We start from the raw sequence: 22,022 nt of genomic DNA on the forward strand, positions 1-22,022 counted from the left end.
AATAATAGAATTGCAGAGTTGGAAGGGACCCCGAGGGTCATCTAGTCCAACTCCCCACAATGCAGGAATCTCAACCAAAGCATCCAGGACAGATGACCATCCAACCTCTGCTTAAAAACCTCCAGGTAAGGAGAATCTACAACCTCCAGAGAGAGACCATTCCACTGTCGAGCAGCTCTTACGTTCAGGAAGTTTTCCCTGATATCTGGCCAGAATCTCCTTTCTTGTAACTTGAGGCCATGGGTTCAAGTCCTGCCTTCCAGAACAGGAGAAAACAAGCTGCTCAATCTTCCATGGGACAGCCCTTGAGATATTTGAAGGCAATAATAATAATAATAATAATAATAATAATAATAATTTTATTATTATTATTGAGGACTTTTGATTTCATTGTTCTTAATAGTTCTTCTTGTATTAATTATACAGTCATACCTTGGGTTACAGATGCTTCAGGTTGCATTTTTTGGGGTTACGGACCGCCGAAACCCAGAAGTACTGGAATGGCTTATTTCCAGGTTTCGGCAGCCGCGCATGCGCAGAAGTGCTAAATAGCGCTTTGCGCATGCGCAGAATCACAACCCGCAGGCGTGCCGCTGCAGGTTGTGAACGTACATCCCACATGGATCATGTTCGCAACCCAAGTGTCCACTGTATATCAATCAGTAGAGAGATAGGACCTTTGCTATTGTTTTATTTGCATTTGATAATATTTCATAATTGTGATCCTACTGGGGAGTTTTGTAAAAGTGCAGCACTCTTTACAAATATGTTGTTGTTGTTGTTTAGTTGTTTAGTCATGTCCGACTCTTCATGACCCCATGGACCAGAGCACGCCAGGCACTCCTGTCTTCCACTGCCTCCCGCAGTTTGGTCAAACTCATGCTGGTAGCTTCGAGAACACTATCCAACCATCTCGTCCTCTGTCGTCCCCTTCTCCTTGTGCCCTCCATCTTTCCCAACATCAGGGTCTTTTCCAGGGAGTCTTCTCCTCTCATGAGGTGGCCAAAGTATTGGAGCCTCAGCTTCAAGATCTGTCCTTCCAGTGAGCACTCAGGGCTGATTTCCTTAAGAATGGATAGGTTTGATCTTCTTGCAGTCCATGGGACTCTCAAGAGTCTCCTGCAGCACCACAATTCAAAAGCATCAATTCTTCGGCGATCAGCCTTCTTGATGGTCCAGCTCTCACTTCCATACATCACTACTGGGAAAACCGTAGCTTTTACTATACGGACCTTTGTTGGCAAGGTGATGTCTCTACTTTTTTACTTTTTAAGATGCTGTCTTTACAAATATAATGAATATATATATTCAACCCACCATGTATAATGAACATATATTCAACCCACCATCAAGTAACTGTTAGGCAGCCAAACAAAAGACAAGAAACTGGATGCGGCAGGTGGGTCTTCAGGCATGAGTGAACTAGGCATACACAACCACACATCTTTTGCCACTTTCCATGAGTTGGAAGGTGAACTTCTGAAGTAGAGCGTGTCAGGCTCTTGCGAAAGGTCCATACATGATTCAGAACCCTGATCATCCAAGGCTCCAAATAAGACATGGAGCTTCCCTGAGTATATGAGGCTCCAAACTCCAGAAGGTTGCCCTCCAACTTGTAGAGGGTGATGGGGGCGCCAATGGGGGGTGCTTATGATAGAATCATAGAAGTGTAGAGTTGGGAGGGGACCCCGAGGGTCATCTAGTCCAACCCACTGCAATGTAGGAATATGCAGATGGCTTGCAAAGGGGACAAAACTGTGACCTTGGCATTATCAACTCCATGCTCTAACCAACTGGGCCAGTTCTTTCCCATTGGTTTTACATGTAAGTAGAATTCTTGAAGAGATCTTGCCTCTTGTAGTATATTTTATTTTCTGTAATAATAATAATAATAATAATAATAATAATTTTATTATTTATACCCCGTCCCTCTGGGTGTTAATGACACCCAATATTTTTCATGCGTTCAGTGCTATGCTGTTACTATCTATTCTGAAAGGCCAACAAAGATAAATAAAAACACCTGAATGATATCAAGAAATCTCCCACATGATAGTAGCTCCTGCAGTAACTGTATGAAGGTCTCTTACAGACAGAATAATAAATAGTAGTAAAATGATCTACTTCAACTTTGGGGAGGGATTTTCATCTATAGCTTCAGCCCAGAGTTTGATTCAATTTGCCATTATTTGTAGGCCTTTAGAATTAAGTTAGAATCCAAGCAAAACAAACCTTTGTGAACCTTGCAAAGGACTCGACTGCCTAACGGGAATGTTTTGACTACTCCCAGAAGCTGTCTTAATCAACCCAATATATTTTAATGCTAATTTTAATGAGGAGGAAGTACTTAAACATTTTTTTGTGCTGTTAGTGCAACGTGAATTCTTTGGTGAACAATGGGTGTGCTTTCTTAGACTGCAAGAGCATGCAAGCATATAAATAGCATTACAAAATTATAGCTATTTCTTGCACCACACCAGGAATTTTGCCTGAAAATAGAGTCTCTGTGCTGTGGGCAAGGTTTGACTTGTATATTTGATTGGGCTCCAGTCCCATAAAAAGGTACACCTGATAATAGGGCAGTCTTTGTGAAGGAATCTCTCTGTCTCGGCAAGCTCACTCTATTTAGGGCCAATTTGCTGCAAAGGTGTCCCACAGCATGGGCCCAGCGACACTAAATGCTGGACTTACAGTAGAGCATCTGTAGACACAAGGGTCAACTAGCAGTGCTCCTCTGGGTGAGCTCAGTGGTCAAGCCAAGCTATAAGGACTCAGGTGGTCCTTAAGATATTCTGGATGGTTCAGGGCTTTGTATGTCAACACCAGATCCTTGAGCCTTGCAATCGAAGGGCAATTGAAACCATAGCTTTGGATTCTGCATGTCAGATCTCTGCCTATTTCCAGATTCAGTCCCAATAATGTCTCACTCTATTGCCCGGGGAGACCCGGGTTCAATTCTCTACTCAGCCATGATGCTCACTTTGTTACATGCGCCAGTCAGTCACTTAGCCCAACCGACTTCACAGGCTTGTTGTGAGGATAAATTTTGGAGTGGAAGAAGCACCCACGTTACGTTGAACTCCTTGGAGAAAACTCCTTGGAGATAATAATCATTTTCTTTCCATTGCCCTGATTCCACCCTGCTATCACTGAGATCACCTGGAAACACCCAGGGTTGGAAATAAATACTATTATTCTTTGATAAAGCGCTCCACTTTCCTCTCGCCCTTTCATGTAACCTCAGCAAAAGGGAGTTTGGAAAATAACATTTGCCAAGATCATAAGTAGTTCAAGCCTTAAAATGCAATGACACACTTTTCAAATGTAGAACATTAATTGCACAATTTTTTCTCCTTTGTAAAGCTGAATTACTAATTACCTGAACGTTTTTTATCAAGTCAAGTGATTAATTCTGATTGTCACCAACTTACAAACAAATGGCTGAAATCATTAGCTATCATTATTGCAGGAAACAATTACAGCGAACACTATGTAATGGAGACATTTGATGAAGTATTTTTAAAAAATCATTATTATTAGCCCTTGGGTTCATTCAGTTGTAAAAGTATATATATAACAAACAATTTGCACTAATTCAGGTCAACATCCTATCAGCAAAAACACGGGGAGTCATCCAATAGAAGAGATGTCATTTTTATTTCTTAAAAAAATTAGTAATTCTAGCAGTATGTTGAATCCGTGAACACTGCTGAGACATTCACTGTTGGCAATCTATTTCATATCAGAAAATCAAATCATTATTAATGCGATTTTGATTAATTTCAGATACCATAGATTATTACCTTCTCTGAAGCACCAGGATGAACATATACATCAGTCAAGTGCCAATTAACCAGGTTGAGCCAGCAGAACCCGATAAGACCCCACTGTGGATCAGCTGGTGTGACAATGGTTTCAAGGTATTATTTCTTCATTATTTCTCCCGCCACATTCACACTATACATTTAAAGGCTCGCTCTGCCAATATGTTTGCAAGACGCCTTGTACTATGGAAACTTTTGAAACCATTTATTTGGAAAGCAGCATATAATCTTTCCAACTAAATAGAGAAGATGGGCTTTGCTTTGGGTTTTTGAAATTTTCCCTTCAGGTGCATTTAAAAATGGCACCCTCTTCAGTAAAGGTAAAAAAAGGTGAAGGATCCCTGTATGGTTAAGTCCAGTCCAAGGCGACTATGGGGTTGCGGGACTCATCTTGCTTTCAGGCCGAGGAAGCCGGCGTTTGTCCACAGACAGCTTTCCGGGTTATATGGCCAGCAAGACTAAACCACTTCTGGTGCAACGGAACCCAGTGACGGAAACCAGAGTGCACGGAAATGCCATTTACCTTCCCGCCATAGCGGTACCTATTTATCTACTTGCACTGGTCAAACTGCTAGGTTGGCAGGAGCTGGGACAGAACAATGGGAGCTCACCCCGTCGTGGGGATTCGAACCGCCAACCTTCTGATCGGCAAGCACAAGAGGCTCTGTGGTTTAGACTACAGCACCACCCCTGTCCCTCCTCTTCAGTATGCAGCACTCATTGCTAAGGTGATTTCCATAGACCTTCTGGGAACTGCAACCTATGTCTTTCTTCCCTTCTTTGACCCCAGCACCCCACTTGCAGCATCACTGCCACTTACGGATGGGGGTGGGTGGGTGAGGTTGGGGTGCAGCAGAGTAGTAGGGGTTAGTTCCAGTGTTGTCCTACAGCCCCTCCTGATTTAATGACGTGTCCAGTTTGTCTCTAAGCCTATTGCCTGGAAATGGTTGATGGCCTAGGCTGAGATGCAAAGGGCAGAGTGGTTCATTATGCAAGGCTCCCGGATTTTCCCACTTTCTGGTAGCAATTGTTGGTTACCCAGGACAAGGAAGGCACTCTGAAAGTCAGTGCACTTCAGTGGGAATCACAAGGGACATGAGTTTAATCAATGAAATCTTTATTATGGTCATAGACCAGCATAAGTAGGGTGGGGAACAATCATTTAGAATATGTAAAACGTTTTGGAAACCTAAAAAAATATTAAAACAGAAGGTATATCTAAAAGACTATAAGAATCTAAAAAAAAAACTAAAAGAAGGGTCAACATCATTAAATGGATATGGAAGAGCATAAAAGGTTAGTATATAAAAAATTACAACTATCAGTTTTGAGAGTACTCTGATGTGATTGTTCATTAAATCTAGTTTGTGGCACAAATTTTGAACTCTGCTGTTCAGAATCTGGCAACACTATGTTGTAGCAGGGTTGGTATCTGACATCAGCAGTGGGGTATAAAATTGTCCTGTGCACCCTGGGTACTTACGGAGTAGTGGGGAGATGAGGCTAATGCGAATGTCTCTATAGTATAGGTACTGGAGAAGCACATGCTCTGTTGTTTCTGTTTGTCCAGAGCCACAGGGGCATTGTCTCCTTAAGTAAGCAATTTTCTTGTAGGACATGAGTTCTGCTGCACCCACTTCCTGCTTGTGAGATTCCCATAGTTATTGATCTGAGTTGTCACTGCGAAAACAGAATGCTGGACTACGTGGATCTTTGGTTTGATCCACCAAGGCTCTTCATACATTCTTAACGTTTTCACAGAGCTGATCCAAAGGGCACTTTGTGCTAATTAGGACTTCTTCTTTTTGCCACAGAGGTGGAACTAAAGGGGAAGTAGCGAAAGGGCAGAGCAATCATGTCCCCTTGAACCTTATAGGTCCACGAATGTGAAAGCATTCACCGAAAGATACTGTTGTATTGTAACCAAGGAAACTGACTGCAGTTTGCATATTGCTTTTTTTTTTAAGGACCAACATTTTATTTCGCTTATTAAAAATAAAAACAAAGGACGTGCTTTTGTATTCCATGCCACTTCTCTTAATTGCAGTGTAACTTTACACAGAGTTTAAAAGATGTAGGTGGTGTTGCTCCGTAATGGCTGTGTGCTTTAGAACAAGCCAATTAAAGAAGCTTATCTTATGACCCAGCCGCTAATCCAGCCACTGACATCTGCCCTACAAGAGAGACTTACACCAGCCAACTGACAAGAAGATCAGAAGACGTTCATGGAAACTGTGTCATCTCTCTCTCCCTCCCTTTAAGTTTGGCTTCCTCTTCATATGTCAACAACTGATAAACTCTTGCAAAACCAAAACTGCTACCAACTACTGAATTAACTCCCATTGCAGGTGCAAAGCCTCACATTTCATCTCAAGATTTTGCAAGCCACATGCTCCCCCTAACAGTGAACTGAGGTGGTGAGTGCCGAGAGAAATGGGGCCATTGAGAAACTAGGGGGAAGTATCAGTACGCAGCCGGGAAACCCCCGTGCTCTTGCAAAAATACAAACAAAACAACTGCCTTAACCTTCATCCCTCCCCCTCCTGCGCGCCAAAAAACCCCCTAGTTTGGGAGTACTAATTATTCTCAGGAGCCACAAGATGTTGAGTGTCAGTTGGAAACGAAAAACGAAACTGGAGAGGGGAAAGGGAGAAATTCCCTTCCTTGAGCTCCTGTGAGCTTATAGTTTCCTGGGGAATAACATGGATGGAGCAGACATGTTGCAGAGGAGGCTCAGGAGTGGCTGGTGGGGAAGCCATCTTAGCCTAGCTGCTTTGCGTTCCAGCGTCACAATGAGTAGTTATTGCTATTGCTGCTTTTGGGGATAGTGTAGGGGCTTTGCAATGCTCTTTTGAGTGTGCCAACAATGCCCTGGCCTTGCCACTGCCATTCTACACCCCAGTAGGATACAGTCATGCCACTGTTGGGAGGCCTCTGCCATGCCACCAACCCAACCCACCCTGGTAAGGATCCACTGCAATATGTAGTTTCAGAGCCCACTTCACACTTATAATCCTTTCTTTGTGCTCTTGCTACCACACAATTCTGATGAACTCCATTCAGAAGTGGTTGTTTCCCACCAAATAACAACTTTATTATTTGTACCCCATCCATCTGACTGGGCTGCCTCAGCCACTCTGGGCAGCTTCCAACAAATATAAAAACACAACAAAACATCCAACCATTAAAAACCTCCCTATACAGGGCTGTCTTCAGGCGTCTTCTCAAAGTTTTCTCGTTATTTATTTCCTTGACATCTGATGAGTGAGCATTCCATGGGGCAGGGGTATATATATTTGCATGGCAGAGTGTACCATAAATGTTCATCCATGTTAACCTTTTAGAGCCCCATGCAACAAAACAGAAACTCGAAAGGCATACAATGTTGTTACAGTCTTGATGCGGAAGATGTCTCAACATAGTCAGTACCTGCATGGGAGAGGAAAGTGTAAGAAGTTCTGAGCTTCTCAAGAGAGGGGAAGTGGGATCCATGCTTATTGGGGACTTGAGTCCAACTGAATCAATGAGACTTCCTTCTATGTAGACATGACGGATGGGTGTATCTGTCAGCTTTCAGTTCCTCTTTTTTGAAGTTTGCAGTTCAGTTCATCCCTTTTCTGCATCAGTCTGCAATTTTTGTTTAAAGTCATCATGAGAATTCATCAGCATATTATTGTACTTTTCTCCTACTGTAATATGCATATTTCTGCAGGCAATTTTGTTCTCTCCCACACACATGTACATATGACGTGCATGTTTTCACTAATAAACACATTTAAAGGCACACTTAGGTAGACATATTTTGGATAGAAAACTGAACTGCAAAATTCACAGAATTGCAGATCTGGAAGGCTAGCTGTGCGTTCCTCCACACACATTTTTGGAAAATGCAAATTAGGTGGGTTCCTATTAAAATGCAAGCTGAACCAAATTTCTTCCCCATTTCTAACAGACATGACTACAATTGTGCAGTAAGTTCAATAGTATAATGGCTGCCAACATAGCCCAATGTATGTCTATGCAGAAGTCCAACTGTATTCAATTTCCTGCACCAGGAGGGCATATGGTAGGAGGGATCCGGGCACATAACAATTAAGTGTTTTATTGTTGTTGTTGTTGTTGTTGTTTTAAAGGTTCTACAGGGATCTCCACCACCAGATGATTGACCCAAATTAATGTATCTTGTTTGGAAACTGCGAAACAGGCATAGAAGAGTAACAGGAAGATGGCAGTATTTTTTGCTGCAAACTTTTGGCCATTCAAGAGAGAGGGAAAGAGTGGATGTTATAGCAGATTTCTGACTCTCAAACTGCAGCATGAGTTGGCATGGAAGCAGGAGTCTCTAGTGTCAAAACGCTGGCAGGAATTCTGCAACCTCCTGGCACATATCTTGTCCCTTTATTCAGCGCTGTAGCCAAAAATGCTAAGTAATTACTGAAAGGTTACAAACATTAGGCTCAGTTATTAGCAGAGCCTCCTGAAAACTATATTGCTAGCATTAGATCTACCAAAAAAACTCTCCAAGATAACCTTTCATTTTCTCCCTCCGGAGAAATCTCCAGAATACCTTTATTTTATTTTTTTGCAAGTTCAATTGCCCATGAAACTATATCAAGGATGTGTCAATGGAAACAATTCCATGGGCAGAGAAGGCTCAGTCCTAAAGGACAGGAAAAAAATAACTTTAGCCTTAATAAAGTTAAGGCTGAATTATATGGAGCATTATTTATATGGAGAAGCTCAAATTCCCAGCATTTATGGAAAAGGATAGTAATTATTTCCAGAGAGCTTGATCTCAATAGGAAGAGGTGGTGATGGATTGCTTCACACAAAGCTCTGGCTGTGTACAATCAGTGGTCCAAGTTAAGCACTGGCTGGGGGCCCAAGCAGCTCAGATGGTTCAACAGGGCTGTGCCTCTATTCACCAATGTGGTCACTCGACCCATTTTAGTAGTCTAGTTTTCATAGATCTATGGGCTAGGGCATTGCATTCTGGGTACATTAAAACATCAGGCAGCAGCTGCACCAAAGACCTGGTGAGAACCGCACCTGGAATACTTAGTCCAATTCTGGGGACCGCAATGTAAGAAGGATGTTTACAAGCTGGAACTTGTGCAGAGGAGGGCAACCAAGATGACCAAGGGTCTGGAAACCAAGCCTTATGAAGAATGGCTGAAGAAGCTGGGTATGGTTAACCTGGAAAAGAGGAGACTGAGAGGAGATATTATAGCCATCTTCTAATATCTCAAGGGCTGTCACATGGAAGAGGGAACAATCTTGTTTTCCCATGCTCTGGAGGGTATGACTTGAACCGTTGGCTTCAAATTACAAGAAAGAAGATTCCGACTAAACACCAGGAAGAACTTTTTGACAGCAAGGGCTGTTCGGCAGTGGATCAGTCTCTCTCAGGAGATTGTGGACTCTCCTGCCTTGGAGATTTTTAAGCTGAGATTGGATGGCCATCTGTCATGGATGCTTTAGTTGAGATTCTTGCATTGCAGGGGGTTGGACTAGATGACGCTTGGGGTCCCTTCCAGCTCTACAATTCTATTATTCTGTGAGAAGGGCATCAAATGATGTTGCTGCCACCACTGTGATAACAGTAATGTAAGAAGAAAAATATGCAGCTGCATTGGGGGACAAGGATTTTTTGTTGGTGGTGAGGGTCTTGTGCTGTGAGCCCCTGGTACTAACACCTATTAATCAACAGTACATAGTACGATACTTGGGTGAACTGCACCTCATCAAATCATTTTGCAGATATGCTAGATCGTCCAAATTCTTTCAAGACTGGTTTAACTGCTTACCACTTTCAGTATATTTGATCACCCACCTTCAGGTTTCCTTCTGTCTTGTAAGGTGTTCAAACACATTTCCTCCAAGAGCAGATCCTGCTAGATGAAAGCAGAGTCAACGGCAGGCAGCAAATTCTACAAAACCCCAACTGCTACATCAAAAGCACCAGCTCTTTGCAAAAACTCAGGCTTTTCAGCAACTGAACTAAAACAAGTGCTGTGGAAGCTGAAAATTTCACATCAGAGCATCACTCTTTGCAAGATATTAACTCAGGGGTCAGCAAACTTTTTCAGCAGGAGGCCAGTCCACTGTTCCTCAGACCTTGTGGGGGGCTGGATTATATTTTTTTGGGGGAAATGAATGAATTCTTATGCCCCACAAATAACCCAGAGATGCATTTTAAATAAAAGCACACATTCTACTCATGTAAAAATGCCAGGCAGGCCCCACAAATAACCCAGAGATGCATTTTAAATAAAAGCACACATTCTACTCATGTAAAAACACGCTAATTCCCGGACCGTCTGTGGCCCAGATTTAGAAGGTGATTGGGCTGGTTCCAGCCCCCGGGCCTTAGTTTGCCTACCCATGCCTTAACTCCTCCTCTCGTTAGTGGAATGCTCACTTACAATCAAGGGGTGTCAGAGAATTCCAGTGGAAATTCCAGCAGTTTACATGTTTGTCTGTGGTCTGGAATAGAAACCAGTCATGGAAATATGACCAGTATTGGCCAGAAACACACACAAGTAGCTCAAGTTTCCTGCCTGGAATGCTGGGGAATCCCAGTGTGCTCCTTGGTGGCAAGGGGACTTCCTCAAGCAGCAGGAACTGCTTCGGCCTCCTCCTTCTTCTAAGAGGGCCTTGGTGGGCAGGAGAAGTGAGAAGTGGGAAGTGATGGAAGGCCCTACTCAATCCACACACCATAAGTAATCCCATAGGGGAGCTTGATTTTACAGCTTACACGGATAATATTCCTCTTCCTGAGAGGTTTTTCTGCAACTCTTTTGATCTGAATGAACCAACAAAGCAGAACTACGGATCAAACATGGTGGCGTGGATTATCATAATGCTTTCTCTTTGAGCATATACTTTAAGAAATTTATGGATTTATTTATGTATTTATGGGTTGAAGCAGGAATCGCTTATGCTTCTTCTCACACTACTTCTTTGAAACACCTGAACCAGGGATGTGCTCCTTTATACAGTGGTACATCGGGTTACATACGCTTCAGGTTACATATGCTTCAGGTTACAGACTCCGCTAACCCAGAAATAGTACCTCGGATTAAGAACTTTGCTTCAGGATGAGAACAGAAATCATGCTCCGGTGGCACGGCGGCAGAAACAGGAGGCCCCATTAGCTAAAGTGGTGCTTCAGGTTAAGAACAGTTTCAGGTTAAGAACGGACCTCCGGAACGAATTAACTACGTAACCAGAGGTACCACTGTAATCCCATTCTGCTTGCTTGCTTGCTTCCTGCTCTCGCCAGAAGCAACCGAATTACCCCAGTCATTTCTTATCTATCCTCCACTGTCTTGTGGGTCATCTTCAGGAGAAGAAAAGGCTAAGGAGTAAACCCTACAGAAATCTGGATTGGAGTCCCTAAGACAGTTGGATGGTGCCCAGTACACTTCCTGTCAGCAACTCCTGCAGCCAAGCTGATGGCAAACATATGGCTCTGCTTTCCTTTGGACCGCGTCAGAGAGGCCAAGAGAGGGGGCGGGTCTTGTCATCTGGGCAGCCCAGGACCTCCATACACACTTCCCAGACCTGAGCTCTGAGAAGGTCACTTGAGTGCTGCTAACACAGCAGTTTGATTTCACCCACCGGAGGCGCACTCTGCTGCTGTTGTTGACGGATGCCAACAATTGTATTTCTGCACCACCCCACATTCAAAGGAGTGAAACACCTACTTTCAGGATGTGCAAGGGAAAGTGTGGGGATTTATATTTGAGAGAGTTGCTGAAATGCACAAGCACAACTAGATTTCAAAATCTGGAAATAAGGCCTTATTGTGTCCTTTCCTTCTCTGGAGATGTTTCTTCAAAGTATTCCCCACCATACTCAGTTGTGTAGAGATATCTGTTTTCCAGAATCGTGGCCTAAGGCAAAAATTCTGCATTCTCCTGGCACAAGCTTTGTTGTTCTCCTTTAATCAAAGCTGATCAGAAATGCTGAGTATTCGTTGAAGGGTTACAGACACTCCGATGACCTACCAAAAGAGCTTTCCCTAGCTTTTGTAGCCAGCACTTTAGTTGCTGGATAGTTGCCTGAACAAAAACTCTCAAATAATGAAATCTACGAGGCCCTAACACTTTGTGTACCAAACATTATCTATGGGAAATAATGGCCTGTTCAATTTCTGAATTCTAATCTAAGCCCTTGTTTAACTTGCTGTAAAAAAAAAAAAAGGAGGGGAGCCAATTGCAAGTTGATTAAGACCCTTTGCTAAACCTAAGAAACTGGTGAGCTGAGATCCAAGTCTTGCAAGCTTTACTTTCAAGATTGTCTCTGGAAATCAAATATTATCTTCAATACCATTCAGACAGGATGTGATGGCCGTAGTGTTGGGAGAAGAGACGAGCTCCGATAAAAGAACCAGTATTTCCTGGGGATGGTGATGTTGAACATTGGTTAAACTGAGTAAGAGAGCAAGTTCTGTCAAAGTTTGTATGCTTGTGCAGAAAACCTCTCTCCTGCCTTGCATGTGAGAGCTCACAAGCAGTCTTTGATGCCAGTCTTTTTTTTAAATGAACTTTTTGTGCTGAACTGTTCTCCGAGCTGAAGCTCAGCTCCCTGTCGTTGTTTGTGTGTGTTAGAAGTGTTTGTGCACTCTGTCTATCACATTCATGTGCGGATCCCGTACCCCGCATTGATCTCCACGCCTGTCAGCGATCAACAGCAAGCATTGCCAGAAAAGATAAGAAATGAACAACCCTTAATTTCTTATGTGAAGATGTCGAAAGAAGAATGGCAGACGAAATTAATGGACTATGCAGAATTGGACAAAATGACAGGAAGGATTCGAAACCTGCGGGACCAGAGATTTAAAGAAGATTGGAAGAAGTATATGAATTATTTGAAGAGCAACTGTAATCAACAAATTACGCTAGTAGGACTACAAGAAGTTTTGTAAGCAGAAATATACGAAGTGTTACAATGTAGAAAATGATAGAGATATTGGTTATGAGTTTGAAATGTAATAGGGAAGATAAGAAATGCATATTAAGAGATTAGACTGGAAAATTTTCAGACATGACTGATGGAAGTAAAAAAAATTGAATTTGATGTAAAAGCATGTTTAATTACTGTTAAAAATGATATGTTAAAAAACTAATTATATATATATCGCAAATTTGTACATGGAACACTTTGAAACCAATGCTTTAGACAAGTCAGAACACAAACCCAAACTTTGGCTCAGATATGTTGACGACACCTTTGTAATTTGGCCACACGGGAAAGAAAAACTAGATAGCTTCCTCACACATCTCAACAGCCTACACCCCAAAATACAATTCACTATGGAAATAGAAGACAACAACCAACTCCCCTTTCTTGACGTCCTAATCTACAAAAAACCTGATGGCTCCCTAGGACACACTATCTACCGGAAAAAAAACACACACCAACCGCTACTTACATGCACAATCACACCACCACCCTGCACAAATAAACTCCGTAGCCAAGACTCTCATCTCCAGAACCAAACGCCTGGCTGACAAAGACCACTTGACAACTGAGTTACAGAATCTCTCAAATGTGTTAATCGCCAATGGATACCAGAAAAACAGGGTTACGAAGCTAATCCAAAAAGAAACACCCCCCAAAAACCAAGACACAGAAGAAAACAATGGCATGGCCCTCCTTCCTTATATCAAGGGCACTACAGACAAAATCAGCAAAATCATCCATAAACACAATATCAAAACAGCCTTCTGCACCAACCAAAAAATAGCCAATATCCTCAGAAACCCAAAAGACAAAATCCAGCTGGAAAACCAAGGGGTCTATGAAATACCCTGCAAAGTCTGCCCAGCCACGTACATTGGACAAACAAACAGACGAATAAATGCACGTATCGCAGAACACAAGAATGCCGTCAAAAAAGAAGAAAAAACTTCCTCTCTTTTCCAACACATGAAAGAAACAGGACACGAAATTAATTTTGCAGATTCCAAATTGCTCTTTAACATGGAACATCACCACAAGAGAATAATCATGGAAGCCATCGAGATAGAGAAACACCCTCACAACATGAACAAGCGTGACGACACGTCCCGCCTGCCAGACATCTGGAAATTAGCCCTCCCCACAAAAACCGACACCAGAACCAGAGGCACACAGAACGCCGTCACCAATCAACCACACCAGACCCAAACCCAGACCCTCTCCACAGACATATTACAGACTCCATCCAGTAGCCAAACTATAGTGGCACCTCCGGATGCTGCACCCCCCTGCAATCCCTACACAGATCTGGCTGGCACAAGGCACAAAACCACAGCTCGCCCCTATACACGAAGCCAAGCCAGAGCACAACTAAATGCAGCACAGCCATCTTCTCAGAAAAACTCTTCACAAGCTCAAGAGGTCAAGACACGAAAGCTTTAGCAACTAATCTACACTTAATGACCCACCCAGTGATATTCAGAATATCACTCATGAAATCACCCAAGATATCCCTCAAGTAATTAATGACCCACCCAGTGATATTCAGAATATCACTCATGATATCACCCAAGATATCCCTCAAGTAATTAAGGAACAAAAGAAGAAAAGGCACACCAATCTAGGAACTTCCTCTCTACCCAGAACGTTGGAGGCTATACACCACACCCCTCAACAGTATTTATAGGAACTCAAACACCAGACTCTGCTCTGTTCCAGTAACAAGAAGCCGAAAGCACCAGCCTGAAGATGACGAGTGAGACCTCGTCGAAACGTCGCCCAGACACCCCGACTCTTACACGGGAAGACACCCGAAGACACCAAAACCTGCATTCCTGTACCCGTGAAAATCTACGAAAGCAAATATATATATATATATATATATATATATATATATATATATATATATATATATATATAATGTGACGATGTCACAATGTTACTAAATGTCTGTCTCAATGTAAGAATACCAGGCTGAAAGCCTATCTAGCATTTGATTCTCATAGTAGTTAGCCAGATGTCTGTTTGAAGCCTGAAGGCAGGACATGAGCACAGTAGTACTTTCCGCAGTTGTGATTCCAAGCAACTGGTATTCAGGGACAGACTGCTGCTCACAGCGGAGGCAGGCAACATGCCTCTTCGATGCCGTGACTTTCAGAGTATCACTTGGTGCCTCTTTTTTTGTTGCTGGGGAATATATGAATAGGCCATAAATCCTAGCATTTCAAACTTTAGTTGACATATTGTGATGGATTTCTTTTCATTTCTCCAAAATTCCCAGGGCCTTAAACAAATGGGAGTGCTGGCAGCAAATGTATACATACTGCCTCCTGAATAACATTGCTGGATAACATGAAGTACGCTGTCATTGCCAGACCTCCAACTGCAGTTCCAATGGGTGATATCCGGTATAAGCCGTACTCAGCAGACCAATGGAAATCGACAAACTAGGGATCATTAATTTCAACGGGTCTACTCTGACATCATTGGAACACCACCCATTGTTTATAGTGGCTAAGTTACGATCAGCCTATTTGGGTCACTTCAGTGGAGCAACAAAAGTGTATTTTTTATTATTTTTTTGAGGCCCACTGACATTCCGGGAGTGGCCTCATCCAGAATCAGAGTAATGTTAAAATTAATTAATTAATTCATTTTACAGGGCTTAAAAAAAAGCAAGCTTGTGCCAAATGTTCATTTTCAACAATTTTTAAAGATATGTTGAAATTGAATTAAGTGGCAGCTACCCGGTTTGCATTGACTGCACCTTAAACAAGTCATGCTGAAACTGTCTACATGTTCACTTAGCAGTAGCAGTTCTAATAACAATGACTTGTGCCTCACCTTAAAGTTCTGGGCCAGTTTATCTGCCTGATATGGTTCTAAGGCAGTGGTAGCCAACACGGTGCTGTCTAGACATTGTTGGACCCTAACTGCCAGTATCCCTACCATTGGCCATGTTGGCTGGGCCTGATGAGAGTTAGTCCAACCGCATCTGGAGGATACCACATGGATTACCTCTCCCTTCAAGGTATGCGTTGCCGGTGTTGTAGCACCACAGAGTTGGGTGTTCATATTCACACATAATATTCTCGGTTCCACAATCCCAAAGTTGGGTTCCTAGGCTCCCTTCTCTCCTTCATTTCTCCCTCACACATAAGGATTTGATTTTCCCATTCCTATTTTAAACAACTTGCTGTCACGTTGCCAGTCGAATTTGCTCGTCCCTTTCCTCATCATTTGCCTCCATGCCTGGTGTGGTGCCTTGGACTGCTGGATTTGGACCAGGGTTGGCTGGCCTTAGTCCAAATTGCTCTTCAGCCATGAAACTTGGCCGTTGCACTCAAGTGCTGCTTCCCATGGGTATATGGCTGGCCAGTGTGAGAGCAGAATGCTGGACCAGATGGGCTTTTGGCCTGATCCAGCTGGCCTTTCCTTGTGAGAAAAAAAGACTATTGATGGCTACTAGTCATGACGGCATATGCTACTTTCAGAATCAGAGAACGCATGGTTCTGAATGCCAGTCGCTGGGAACGTGAGGGAGGAAGCACAATTCTCTTCATGCCCTGCCTATGGGCTCCTCATAGTCATCTAGTTGGCTCCTATGAGGCTGCAGCCTTTTCTTTGGTCCAGCAAGGCTTTAGGAGTATTATGAGCTTTGGCTTAGAGTTATTTCAGTAAGCAAAACCAGGCACCAAGCAAAGGTTGGAGGGTGCCAGAGTTTTATTCACTTTTCACTCTGAACATTTCCTAGCTATTAGCTATTTGTTCAAGTCCCATTAATCACTTAATGCTCTAGTCATTTTCGACAATTGAGTCATATTCATTTGCCTCGTGCATCTTCTTGTCAGAGTCTCTAGCAGCTACGAATACAGGCTGCAATTTTTGTGTGCACATCCTTGACAATTCCCATCGGACTCTGTGCGACGTCCGAGCAAATAGGCAAAGGAATGTGCCAAATGCAACAACATTATGACCTACACAGGTCATTATGAACTCCACAGGTTGTTTATGCCACTTTATATGGCAACATTGCAGCAAGCAAATTAACAGGGTCTCCAGTAAATTTTCCACAGTAGAAATCGGGTGGCCCTGATCTGCCACCCTGAAGCAAGTTTTTCTGCACTCTGAAGATCGTACTAATTTTGTCAGAAGCAGCAAAGGTGGTTTTTTGTTTTGTTTTTTAAGTAGACACAGAGCTAAGGTAGGCAAGGAGATTTAATTCTCTCTTCCCAGCCCATCACCTTGACAAATCTCCTCCTCAACCACCAGACTGGTCATTTGATGAGTCAGAGGCTATAATCTCTCTCCCCAGCTAATGACACAGATTGATGGAGAGGGGCTGTCTGTGTATATGTGCTGTGGGCTTGCATGTGAGATTATGTTTGTGTGGGGTGGCTATTCCCACTGTTGGCATGTGCCCCCCCCCCAGGGGTTGGCCAAGTGTATGCTCCTCGGGTCAAAAAAAGGTTGGTCACCATTGATATAAAGCCTTCTCCGCACAGATTTGCGGCCTTATGAATTCCTAAGAAGTTGCTATCCCATTATATCACCTCCCTGGTCAGTGACTGGGGCTGGAAGGAACATTTTGGGAGGAGAAAGGGAAGGGGGCTTTCACAAGACGATTATGGAGGCTTCCTGGCCTCAGCACTGAAAAGGAAAGAGGGAGAGTTTCCCTGCTTTTGATTTTCAATGGCTGGTGTCCTCTTGAATTTTGTTTTATTATGTATTTTGTGCTCTCATTTTGGTTTTTTTCTGTTGTGACCCACCTTCTGATCTTTGGATGAAGGGTGGTATAGATAGTTAATAAAACAACAACAACAACAACAACAATAAGGCATTGGAGAAATTTAATCCAGAATTCTTTGAAACGGTTTAGAAAGAAAGAAATATTTTATGTATTGTCCAAAAAAGTATAGCTTAGCACTGTTAAGATTCTTTTCACTTCTGTATCAAAGTTACAGCTTTAGTAGTAAATTGTACAAGTCCTACTACTTTATTTCTTTAATGTCTACCCTACTTTTCTACGAAATAATCAACCAGATTATGGAAACATTTTTAATAGAAAAATATCATGGAACAGAAAGCCAATTCTTTTTCCTTTGTCTCTCCTTATATAACAGCTAAGCACTTAACATGTTCCAGCTCTCCTTAGCCAACTAGTACATTTATTTTATGCCTAAGCCTCATCATAAACAATATATGTGGCGGCAAGGAACACTTCTCAAACATCTGCTAAACAAGGGGAACACAGGATAAATCTTTAACACAAACATAGCTATACCTGCCTACCAGTGTTATCGATGGAGATGAAATCCAGGGCCTCAAATTTATCTTCAAACAACATGTGCAGAACCAAATAATGCATAGCAAATGAACTAGTGATCTCAACTATCAAATCTTACCTTCAGTGTGCAGAAGGTTCATTTGCATCTACCACTGCAGCCTAGCAACGAACACACAGCATCAAGTCACAAATGTTTATGGTGCCAGTTCTTATTCATACTGTTCAAAATGTCCTCATTCTATTTCTAGGATGTTTTAAACACTGATTATATCAAGAGATAAATGCACCTGTTCTTTTTCAAGCAGAGTCCTGTCTTGCCCATCATAGGCAATCGGTGGTCTATGTGGCAATCCTTTATTTTATTTTAAAAATAGACATTTGTTCACGCACAGAGGCGGCGCTAGCTGCTCTGGCACCCGGAGCGGCGCATGTGCTGTGCACCCCAGGGTGTGAAGAGCGTCCCGGGGGGCGGTGTGGCAATCGCACAGGGTCCCCAAACGTTTAACGGTCTATTGATCCCTGTGCCACCACTGTGCTCACTTCCCCACTGCCACCAACCAGTTACTCTCTGGTAAAACACTGAGTCCAGCCAGTTGTTAAAAGTGAACCACAAAAAACAAGTTTATTTTACAAACATTGACAAGTTTATAGTTTCTCTCATAATATTCCTGTTAGTATCTTAACTTTAGTTTCTTTACCAGCCTATACCTTCCTAATACCTTCTGACTGATTATTTCAACTGTTTGACTGACTCCTCTTAACAAATTCTCTCACTCTCTCACACCAGACTAGCCCAACCCACAGACTTATCTTCCCTCTCTCGTCTAACTCCAGACTGTCTTCTCAACCCCTCTAACTATGAACTCCTCCTCATCTGCTTTTTCTGTTCCCAACCTGCTGAAACCACCACCATTGCCATTAAAGAACTGAGGCAGTAAGACAAGCTATCCTATGATAGGCGACAAAGCCTGCGGCTTGGATCAGAATTGAGCAAATGTGACTTTCCTATGCAATGCTTGCAGACCAATGCCATGAAAACTCGTGTGCGCACACTTCTGAGCCTCTTCCATGTTCAGTACACATGTACGCACAACACAAATAAATTAGAAAATAAAATGTAAAAAAATTAGGGTTTTTTGGGGAGTAGGCTGCCACCCCTGGGCTGCCTGGCTATTTTAGAGCATTTCTATACCCAACCAAGAGTGCTCCCTCCCTTTAAGACCAACTTTAGAAAGGAGGTTTATATTTAGACAGCAAAGAGCTTTAGGTTTACTTTCCCAAAGCCCACAGGACAGAAAATTTAGCACAATCTTGTGAAAGAGCACAAGGGAGGATAGCTTTAACAGCCATGTAGTCTCACACATGAGGAAGAAGAGAAATTCTATGCATAAAAAGACCCCCCCCCCCCCGCGTAGCAGGCAGAAGGCAAGAGAATGCTTCTAAGTGAAGCCTCTCACAGCCTTGATCACGGGTTGGACAGTGGGTAAGGGGTGGAAAAGTCCCCCTTTCATAGCGCTTGCAGAGCGACAGCAGGTTGTGAGATATTTCTTCTCTGTGAGAATTTGAGGGCAGCAAGAGCCACAAAGCCTCCTGCTGCCTCACTAGAATAGAATAAACTAGAACAATTTCTGTGCAAAAACCTATGCACTAAATAATGACTCACCTTGAGAAAAAATTGGTATTTATTTCATTTATAAAAAATATTTTGAAGTCTTTACAAGTTGAGATTATTTGTGCAGCAATCCCCAAAGGCGTGTGTGTGTGTGTATTGTCTTTTGTACTTATAGGACATTTATTATCATCATCTTCAAAATTTGTTATTCGCTTTTTACCGTGGCAACTCAAATCGATGATGTTTTAGGCAAACAACCCCCCCCCACCAACAATTAAAACTGGCATTTTTAAAATCCTAAAAATCTGATTTATTTTTTTTAAAAAAACGAGCTTAAAACATCCCCCCCACACAAAAAGACCATTGATAATTAAAGGCCAAAGGCCTGATGAAAATAGAATGAGCTCTTATGACAATTATCTAGCTTTCTATTAATCACTAAAAATGGAGCTTCCAACTCTGCAAATAATTCCATAAAGTTGTTGGCTGAGGCTTAATTTATTCAGTGATGCCTGGTGCCTGTTGGGGCAGAGGTCAGGGAGCTCAAGAGTTGGGTAAAAGCAGAGCCAAGGGCAGACAGAGCCAACTAATTCTACTTTTGTCCTTCAAGGGCAAAACAGGCTAAGGAGGAGGAGGAAACTGACACCGAGACCACATAACACCGGTCTTAAAAGACCTACATTGGCTCCCAGTGCATTTCTGAGCACAATTCAAAGTGTTGGTGCTGACCTTTAAAGGCCGAAATGGCCTTGGTCCAGTATACCTGAAGGAGTGTCTCCACCTCCATCGTTCTGCCCGGACACTGAGGTCCAGCACCGAGGGCCTTCTGGTGGTTCCCTCGCTGCGAGAAGCCAAGTTACAGGGAACCAGGCAGAGGGCCTTCTCGGTAGTGGCACCCGCCCTGTGGAACACCCTCCCACCAGATGTCAAAGAGAAGAACAACTACCAGACTTTTAGAAGACATCTGGAGGCAGCCCTCTTTAGGGAAGCTTTTAATGTTGAACAGACTACTGTATTTTAATACTTTGTTGGAAGCCGTCCAGAGTGGCTGGGGAGGCAGGCAGGCAAGGGCTAACGGGGTACACTGAGCTTGGCGGAGCAGTGCTGCTCTTGCCCCAATGCCTTTGTTGAATTTATTTCCATCACTTTTTTGCTCCTATCCTTCCCCTAAAGACTGCAGGGCAGTGAGAATGGCTTCCTTGCACCCATTTAATCATCACAAGAACCCTGCAAAGTAGATTAGGTTAAGAGGTTTCAAATTACCCACAGTTGCCAAGTGAGATTTGAGGTTGGGTGGGGAAGATGACTTCTTTGTGACAATGCTTAGGGATAAGAGAGACATGGTGGTTTCCACATAATTAGTAATTGCATAAATTCAGCTGGCCACCCCCTGCACCTGGTAAATAACTGCAAAGAGCCTCAGCGAAGATCAGTAATATGGCATCCTTTGCCCCTGCCATGATGCCAAGATGGAGCCATTCCTGGCAAAACTGCTATATGTCCTGGTCCCTGGGAAAGAAGCTGGTACTGTTGCAAAATGGGCTTCCCTCCCATTGGAAAGTGCGGTATTGGGAGTCTCTGATCTGGATTGTGAGTGTGGTAGGGACAACTGGCTAAAGACACCCCCCCCCAACCACACAGGCCTGATCTGCATTAAGGGCAAGCATGGCTATTATTTACTTTACAAAACAAAACAAAACATGCACCCAATGACTAATTGCATTAACAATGTCACATCTGTTTTGATCCTTATGCGTGTGGCTGCTTTGCCAAAGATCAGCCTAACATCCAGGCAGCTTACAGCTTCAAGTCTGCTTAGCTTCAGCCGCAGAGCTGTGTCCTGGCTGTTCAAGCCGTTTTCTGAGCCCTTCTTCCCAATGTGACCCTGTGACCAATGGCTTATTAGTTAGTGCTAATATTTATCTACATGTCGACTCCCTGGCTCGACTCACATTGCCTTCTATGTCTCTGATTTTTAAGAAAGGAATAATTTTGACAAGCAAGTGCTAGAACTGACTGTTGCCCCACAACCGAAGTGCATAGAAATGATTTTGATTACAGTCATACCTCAGGTTACAGATGCTTCAGGTTGCGTTTTTTTTGGGTTATGAAACCCGGAAGTACCAGAACGTGTTATTTCCGGGTTTTAGCTGTCGCGCATGCGCAGAAGTGCCGAATCACAACCCACGTGTGCGCAGACGCGCCGCTGCTGGTTGCGAACGTGCATCCCGCACGGATCACGTTTGCAACCCAAGCGTCCACTGTATTTAATTCCTATACTGCACAATTTATTTAAAGTATCTCTAAGCAGAGTGCAGAAAACTGTAGCAAC

General features: G+C 43.0%; 1 long non-coding RNA gene across 2 annotated transcripts in view; it reads left to right on the top strand.

Annotated features, from left to right (window-relative positions):
- LOC309533377 overlaps window positions 1–17,627 on the top strand; it is a 29,120-nt gene extending 11,493 nt beyond the window's left edge. For both annotated transcript variants that reach the window (XR_014220187.1, XR_014220188.1), the window contains exons 3-4: window positions 3,787–3,920; window positions 15,073–17,627. This is a non-coding gene — a long non-coding RNA (uncharacterized lncRNA). The remainder of the gene's footprint in view (window positions 1–3,786; window positions 3,921–15,072) is intronic.
- Window positions 17,628–22,022: the final 4,395 nt, after the last annotated feature.

This window comes from Podarcis vaucheri (assembly GCF_965113315.1).
Source record: "Podarcis vaucheri genome assembly, chromosome: 5".
Lineage (NCBI taxonomy): Eukaryota > Metazoa > Chordata > Lepidosauria > Squamata > Lacertidae > Podarcis > Podarcis vaucheri.